The following is an 8,542-nucleotide window of genomic DNA, read 5'->3' on the forward strand; positions in this document are numbered from 1 at the left end:
ATTCCTCACCCGTATGTCTTTCACGTACTGCTCCATGGCTCTGGCTAGACCATCTAGAGCAGCACGGAGGTGCGCATCTCCCGAATTAAAGTCATTTAACGCCTCCGGGGAGAAGCATGCGTCACAAAGAACTGTCCGGCGGCGCCTGTGATTCATGGCGCTCTCCACCTCAGATCGGGTGGCGGACAACCTGTCGGCGTCCTCTGTTGGAGGAGCACCCGACACGCGCCTTGCGTTCGCCTCCCCCTTCGGACCTGGCGTTGGAGCCTGGCCGGCGGAGGCTTGATTGGCAATCTCTCCGGACACAGTCCGGCAAGCACTCTTTCTCCTGAAAAAACCGCGAGCGTTAATATGCCTTCCGGGAATCTTTCCCGGAAACATGGTGGCGCGCCATACCGTTGCGGCGACGTTTCAATTCGTGCCGCACTTCTTTTCTGCCTGCTGGGCCGAGCTGCCCCTTGTTGGCCAGCCGCCGCAGGTTTGGCTTCCCGCCTCGAAGGCACCTCCTATGGAACGCCATTGGTATACAGTGGTTAGAGATAAGCATGGATGAGTAATGGTACCAGGACTCCGGTCACAGTTACCTGGGAAACCAGAGATATTCCGGGGTAGTCGGCCGTAATGGCGACCAAAGCATTGTCAATGCTAAGTTGGTGGAACACCCCATCGATCAGCTCCACCTTTATGTCCGGATCCTCTTCGGAGGCCGGATCAAGGGATCATTCCTGATCCTCGGGTTGTGGAGCCAGGCTGTGTATGTCCTCTACGGCCCGGCGCAGTTCCTGCTCGAAATCACAAAGTGAGACACTTAACTTTGGAAATATGGATCGGGTAGATAAATGTCCGCTTACCTAGCTCCGAGGGTTATTCATGGAAAATCCATTCCATGGACTAGCATAGAGGAAGTCCTCCTTCTCCCCTTTGTACAGGCCGGACAGGATCTTCACCAGATCGGCGACCGATCCCGGCCCCTTGCGGCCATGGCGGGTGGCATCATCCTCCCCGTTGAAATCCCACATAGGGTGGCCCCTATACTGGAGCGGCTTCACCCCTCGCATAATGCATGTGGCCATGACCCCAATCATGGTCAATCCAGAATGAGCCAATAACCTTATTCGGCCCATCAGATATTGGACGTCCCTATCATTCTCCCGTTGAGGGCTCCGTGGGCGCCAACTCAGGCGTTTCTTTAGAGGAGCGTTGCTGAACTCTGGGAGGCCGATCCGAACTGGGTCCGGCAGTGGGGCATCTTCCATATAAAACCATTCCGAACGCCAGTCTTCGTACGCCTTCTTCAGGGTTCCGGATAGATATTCGGTCCCGGCGATGCGCCATAGTTCGGCTCCGCCCACTTGATATATCGACCCCTCGTGAGAACGGGGTACGAGGAAAAATAATCTCTTCCACAGCGCGAAATGGGCCTCGACGCCCAAGAACAGCTCGCAAAGGGCCACGAAGCCCGCGATGTGCAGGATGGAGGCAGGCGTAAGGTGGTGAAGCTGGAGCCCATAGAACTCCAGGAGCCCCCGGAGAAACGGATGTATGGGAAATCCGAGTCCCCTTATTAGATAAGGGACGAAGCATACCCGCTCTCCTTTGGAGGGATTGGGAACGCTCTCCGCCTGCTTTCCGCCCTTGTAGGTGGCAAGTCCGGATCGAACCGGAACCATGAAGGTTGGGGGAAGAATTCCCTCGGCTTGGAGCGTCACTAGTTCACTATGCGGGACTGAGCATCTCCCCAAATCTCCTGGCTGAGGGCTAGGAGCACGAGAGGAGGAGCCGCGTCAACTGTCCATGATGGAGTGGATTTTTGTCAGAGGCGCTTCGATGAATACTCGCGGAAGGAGGATGGTGTGATTCGGATCTAGATCCTCGCCTCTCTTTATAGGCAGCTATTTCGCGCAGCTAGGGGGTAAAATGTAAAAATACCCAGGCTTTTTGCATTCGTACGACACGTGGAGGATGGCCATTATTGGATGTAGAAGCCAAGAAGCGCAGCATTTATAAGAAGCCGGACACCATACGGCAAGCACATGGAATTTGGAGGAGAACCCGCCTTGCAATGTCGAAGACAATATGCGCGCCGGACTCGTCGTCATTGAAGCCTGGTTTGGGGGCTACTGAGGGAGTCCTGGACTAGGGGGTGTCCGGATAGCCGAACTATCATCATTGGCCGGACTCCAAGACTATGAAGATGCAAGATTGAAGACTTCGTCCCGTGTCCGGATGGGACTTTCCTTGGCGTGGAAGGCAATCTTGGCAATACGGATATGTAGATCTCCTACCACTGTAACCGACTCTGTGTAACCCTAGCCCTCTCTGTTGTCTATATAAACCGGAGGGTTTTAGTCCGTAGGACGAACAACAATCATATCATAGGCTAGTTTCTAGGGTTTAGCCTCCTTGATCTCGTGGTAGATCTACTCTTGTACTACCCATATCATTAATATTAATCAAGCAGGAGTAGGGTTTTACCTCCACCGAGAGGGCCCGAACCTGGGTAAAAACATCGTGCCCCTTGTCTCCTGTTACCATCCGCCTAGACGCACAGTTCGGGACCCCCTACCCGAGATCCGCCGGTTTTGACACTGACAGCGCCCTCCACCCTTGCCACTTCCTCGTGAAGCTTCTGGTCCAACTCTTGTTTCTTTAGGGGGATCTTCTGGTCCATCAAAAATCACCGTAAATTTTCAGCCCGTTCCGAGAACTTTTATTTCTGCACAAAAAATGACACCACGGTAGTTCTGCTGAAAACAGCATTAGTCCGGGTCAATTCTAATAAAATCATACCAAAACCATATAAATGGTGTAAACATGGCATGAATACTTCAGAAATTATAGATACATTGGAGACGAATCAATATCCCCAAGCTTAATTCCTGCTCGTCCTCGAGTAGGTAAATGATAAAATAAATAATTTATGAAGTGTGAATGCTAGCATAGTGCATAATTTTGATCAATGATAATTCCAAACACTTTTTCTAGCATCATTATATATCATAAACAGTAGCTCATCTCATAAAAACTTCTGATGATCAAGTAGCAAGCTGTTCACATGTTAAAGCATATACCATAAACTTTCTTAAAAACTAACAAACTATGTTCTCAGTCATCAAACAATTGCAATTCATCTTATTTCCAGGAAGGCTCTATGTAAGAGCTTTGATTTAGCAAATTCCAGATAGTCAACTATCATATAGTCTTCCATGATTGCTACCACTCAAAGCATATTTCTAGAACGAATAGCATCCATCAAACACAGAGAAAGATAAGGGCTTAATGTTTTGCCTCCCAACTTATTTATCATATAGATAATTGTCAACGATAATAATTCATGATCGAATATATTTGAATGGACATATGTGCTTAGATCTTTCCCAACCACGTGATGCTTGCCAACTAAAGAGTAGGTTGGAATGAGAAGGAATACTACTGACTCTTGCATAAAAGTAAAAGATAGGCCCTTTGCAGAGGAAAGCAGGGATTTGCAGAGGTGCTAGAGCTCGAAGCTTTTAAAATAGAGATGAATATAATTTTGAGGAGTATGCTTTCATTGTCAACGTAACGACCGAGAGTTCTCACTATCTTCCATGCTAGACACATTATAGGCGGTTCCCAAACAGAATGGTAAAGTTTTTACTGCCCCTCCACCAACAATCACACTCCACGGCTGATCCGAAACAACGGGTACCGTCCATACCAACAACAATCCTACGGGAGTTTTGTTTGATGATTATATTTCGATTTGATTTTGAGCATGGAACTGGGCATCCCGATTACCAGCCACTTTCTCGTGAATGACAAGTGAATCAACACTCATCATGAGAATAACCTGTCGTGGTACTAAGTCTGATAGTAAGTATAGGGGGTACATATGAAGAGGCAAGGTCCTAGCTACGGTGAGATTGTATGCAAGAGTTTGCGAGTTCAGGCCCCTCTCGGAGGAGGTAAAAGCCCTACGTCTCGGTGCCCTGAGGTGGTTGACTGGAATATGGGAGTGTGTGTTATAGGGGTGCGAACCCTTGTCCCATAGGAGGGGGGGCTTATATAGAGTGAGCCAGGACCCCAGCCCACCTCCGTTACAGGGGTTCAATGTACATAAAGAAAGGGCTTTACTGATAACGCCAGCTATAAAGTGCTATTAATGATCTTTAAGACTACGGAGTAAATGCTTGACCGTTGCCGTCCTGAGTGACTCCTGGTCTTCTGTAGGTCGAGTGGTTTCTTGTATGGTTGAGTGATATCAGGAGGGAGGGGTAACCGAGTGATATGACTGGTCAAGTGGCTTGCACTCGGCGACTTCAATGGTACTCCCTTTTGTCTCTTGGATGTCCTTGCTTCTAGGGTAGTGACCTTAGGTAGGGCATATAGGTCAGGCCTATGACCCTACTCTAGGTCTATATCATCATCATTAGCCCCCGAATGGATTGAGGTCCGAGTGAAAAGAAGGTTGAAGTTAGTCTTGCCTTGACTCTTGTCCTTCTCAAGTGCCCATGTTGGAACTTCGGCTTCGTTTCAGTCGCCTTGATCGATTCAGAAGTTTTCGAGTGGATTTATACCGACGCTCGTCGAGTGTTACTTTGACGCGAAATCTTTGGTGCAATTAGTTATGGCGTATCCCGAATCTCGCGGGATTCAAAATTTTGGGGAAGCGCGCGAGGTGGAGCGCGCCGTAGTAAGTGGGATGGATAGACAGGGGCTCCTCGATTTCCACGCCACCTTTTTCGCCATGTACCCAGCACACGACTGTTGCGGGATTTGACAGGATTGCTCAGGCCCACGCGTAGCCACTCGGAAGTCGGTCCTTAAAAGGCGTCAGGGCCGAGGCATCTGCACTGTGCGCATCCATTCGCCCTCTTCCTTCTCTGCCTCTCCACCTCACCTTTCTCCTCCGCCATCAACGCCACCGCCCCGCCACCATGGTGAAGGACAAGACGGCAGCGCTGGAGCGCGCGAAGAAGGCGACAGGGGCGGCGAAAGGCAAGAAGACGAATCGGGGGTCGTCGTCGAGGTCCGCGCTGCTGCCGGGTTGGATCCCGGGCGATTGGATCCGATCTTCGCTCCGGCTAGAGGATTTGGAGGAGCTGGCCGACTCCGGTTTGATTGTTGCCAGAGCTACGAGGCTGCCGAAGGGGGAGATGGAGCCTCAGCCGCGGTCGGGTGAGTGCGTCCTCCCTGCTACCCACATCGACCGTGGTTTCTCCCTTCCTCCGCATCCTTTTTCCATGGTTTCTTGAACTTTTTCGGAGCTCGGCTCCATCACTTATCGCCCAACACCATTACATACCTAGTCGCGTTTGTGTCCATGTGCGAAAACTTCCTGGGTTGTCAACCGCACTGGGGTCTTTTCAAGCACATATTCACAATCAGCTCACAATCCGTGAAGAAGGCGAATTCGAGTGATGAGAGGACGCACGTGATCCAAATGTGCGGGGGTTTGGGGATCCAGAAGAGGAAAAGGAGTGTTTTTCCCTTCCATGACTCTTCTCAAGTAGGTCAGGGGATGGCAGTCGACCTGGTTCTACTGCCAGGATATTGCGACTCCCGTCACTCGACCGGTCTTCCCCCTTTCTCTTTAGATCGCGCCCAGCAACCTTCCTCGCTAAAAGTGGCCACTGCAGAGAGGGTGGAAACAAACATGTTGGTCGAGAGGGTGGTCCAGCTAATCCATCAGGGTGTAACTGGCATGGACTTGTTGGAGGTATTTCTCAGTCGACGCATCCAGCCGCTCCAAGCTCGTGACCACTCGATGTGGATGTACTCGGGAGCCAACGACACCGCTTGGGTTCATCCAGAGGAGGTTACGGATGAGATGGTGGCCTTGTGGCTGAAGGGCACTACAGGAAACAAGGATAACCCCAAGGGAGCCAGGAGAGTTGACCCATTCAGCGCTAACAACCAGCCAGACAAGGTCTGATCTTTGCTACCGAATCTACTTCAATCTGTCTTACAACTGTCTTTGAATCCGACTGATATTTGTTTGATTTCTTGTCTTGCAGGTTTATACTGAAATGTACTCGATGCCCAATGGTGAACAAGCCCTAGAGCAAGACCAGGAGGGAGAGGATAGTGCAGAAGAGATCGGCGACTGGCAATCTCCAGAAGATGACGACGAGGAAGACAGCGATGAGTCGGATGACAAAGAGGTAGTCGACTCACCACCTCGCTCAGAGCATCGATCCAAGCAACTCCAAGATCCGGCGGGCGGGCACGGCAAGACCGTGGCTCCGAGTGCTCAAGCATAGAAGCGCACTCGGACTTCGACTCCGAAGCCGACGGAGAAGGTCGCCAAGCAACCCAAGGTAGCCCCTTCGAAGGCTCAGAAGACCTTGCCCAAGATCAAGATGGACGTTCCTGTCGCTTTTGGGTGAGTGCTCTATCTTTCTATGTTTTCTTCTACCGATTCATACTTTTGCTCTGACCGAGTGGGTTATGACCTTTTTCAGCGCTGCAACTTCTGTGACTGATATGGACGTTGACAAGGCCCCAGGTGATGAGGAGGCCGATGACGCGGCCACTTCCAAAGCCGGTACGCTCTTTCCAACTTGAATTTATTCTGCCGACTGGGTTGTTAGTCGATTGAACTCCTGAGATTGCTTTTTGTTGCAGCTCCGCAGGATGTTATTGAGCTTCTGGATGGTGAAGAAGAAGCGCCTCTGAGAGAGAGGAGAAGGAGGGGCAGGGCCTCAAGCGGGAAAGCGACCGAGGGTTAGGTGCCTTAGTTGACATCGGTGCTTGAGACAGTGGTCCAGTGATCTGAAGACCCGGCTCGGACCAATGTTACCTTTGCCAATCCACTATCGACTGACCGTCCATCAGGGTTGACTGCTTAGGCCTCTGCCGCTCCAGTACAACTCCATGCATCCGACCTTGTGACTGCCCCGACTGTACTGCCATCATCACTCTTCACTGCATACCAGACTCCAGACAACCCGCCAAGTGCCGCCAGGGAGGCCCTTATACAGGCAAACCTCATGATGGAGCAAATGAAGGTGGTGCATGAGGCCAGTCAAGTTGCTTACAATGCCAGCACCGCTCTACAAGCCAACGTCAAGGTTAGTTGGTTTCCGACTGGTCTCTTGAGTAGTGATAGTTGCCACTGCTGCTTCACTGTCCACACGGTGTCCTTGGATGAGCGTTTTGGAACCTATTATGTGCATCTATCATGGGTCTGCATTTCGCATCCAATCACCCACTGGGGTGTTTCTGGCTTAGAGCTGAATAGTTCTTCCACTTGAGTTGACTAGGTTGAGTCGAGTGTTTTTCTGGACCAGTGGGGGCACGCAGAGTGCACCCACTGGGTGTAGTCCCCGAGACCGCGGTCGGCTGCTGGTAGTCGGCTGGGGTCTGAGAATCTCATTTTTTATTTTTAGTTTTACTCATGCTGGGCAGACCATGCCAAGTGTAACACCGGACCAATGGGGGCACGCCAAGTGCACCCACTGGGTGTAGTCCCTGAGACCACTGTTGAATGTTTGATTTAGTGGTAGTCTTAGAGCAATTTTCATTGTGATTGACTTTTGTTTCCGTCGAGTAACATATCTTATTTGCTGACTATAGAAGTCTTGTGAACTTGGAGCTCAATTTTCTGAACTTGATAAGAAGCAGATCAGCCTTAACCTTGATCTGGAACTGGCCAAGAAGAACCTCAAGAAGGCCCAGGACGAAGCAGCTGTCATGGGAGGTAACCACTCATTGATCGTCCACCTTATGAATCTCTCTCTCTCTCTCTTTTAGTCTCTTTGAACCGAGTGACTCCACTCGAACATATGCGCGTAGTGAAAACCGTCAACTTCAAGCTCGTTTGAAGAATGCTATTTCTTTAGATAAAATGAAGTAGGCTCTGGAGAAGAAGGATCGGCATCTTGCTGCGGCCCAAAAGGAGGCACGAGAAAAAACAGCACTTGCGGACAAGAAGTTGGCGTCAGTCAACAAGTTGGAAGAGGAGAACTCCAAGTTGAAGACCGTCATTTCTGAAGCTAACCAGGAGGTTGCACGACTGAAGAAGGACAAGGAAAGCTTGACTAACGAAGTTGGGAGTCTCAAGGCCACGAAGGGTGAATTGGAGTCTTATCTGGGGCAGCTTGCTGCGAAGTTGGTCTTAAAGCTTGAAGGTATTTCCTCCTGTTCGACTGATTTGTTGATGCCGACCAACACGTCTTGTTAAACTGTCGACTCACTACTTTTCCGATTGTGCAGAACTTTGTCAAGACTTCGAAGCAAAAACTGGGCGGGTCGAGACGGGTCTTGACCCCATAAACTCTCCTGTCAAAGATGACGTTGCAATGAATGTGCTGTGGTTGGAGTCTCGCCTAGACAGTGATGTGGATTATCTCGCTCGACTGAAGGATGCAATGACGCGGATTGATGCTGAACTCTAGCCTCAGGTGGAACTCTCACAGGATCTCGAGTCTCTGATGACTCGACTGAATCAAATCCCTGGTCGAGTGCAGGAATGGAAGAAGTCATCTGCTCATTGTAGCACCGACGTTGCTCTGTCATTGGTCTAAGTGCAGTGCAAGGATGTCAGAGAAGACAAGCT

Source organism: Triticum aestivum, chromosome 4B, assembly GCF_018294505.1.
Source record: "Triticum aestivum cultivar Chinese Spring chromosome 4B, IWGSC CS RefSeq v2.1, whole genome shotgun sequence".
Taxonomy (NCBI): domain Eukaryota; kingdom Viridiplantae; phylum Streptophyta; class Magnoliopsida; order Poales; family Poaceae; genus Triticum; species Triticum aestivum.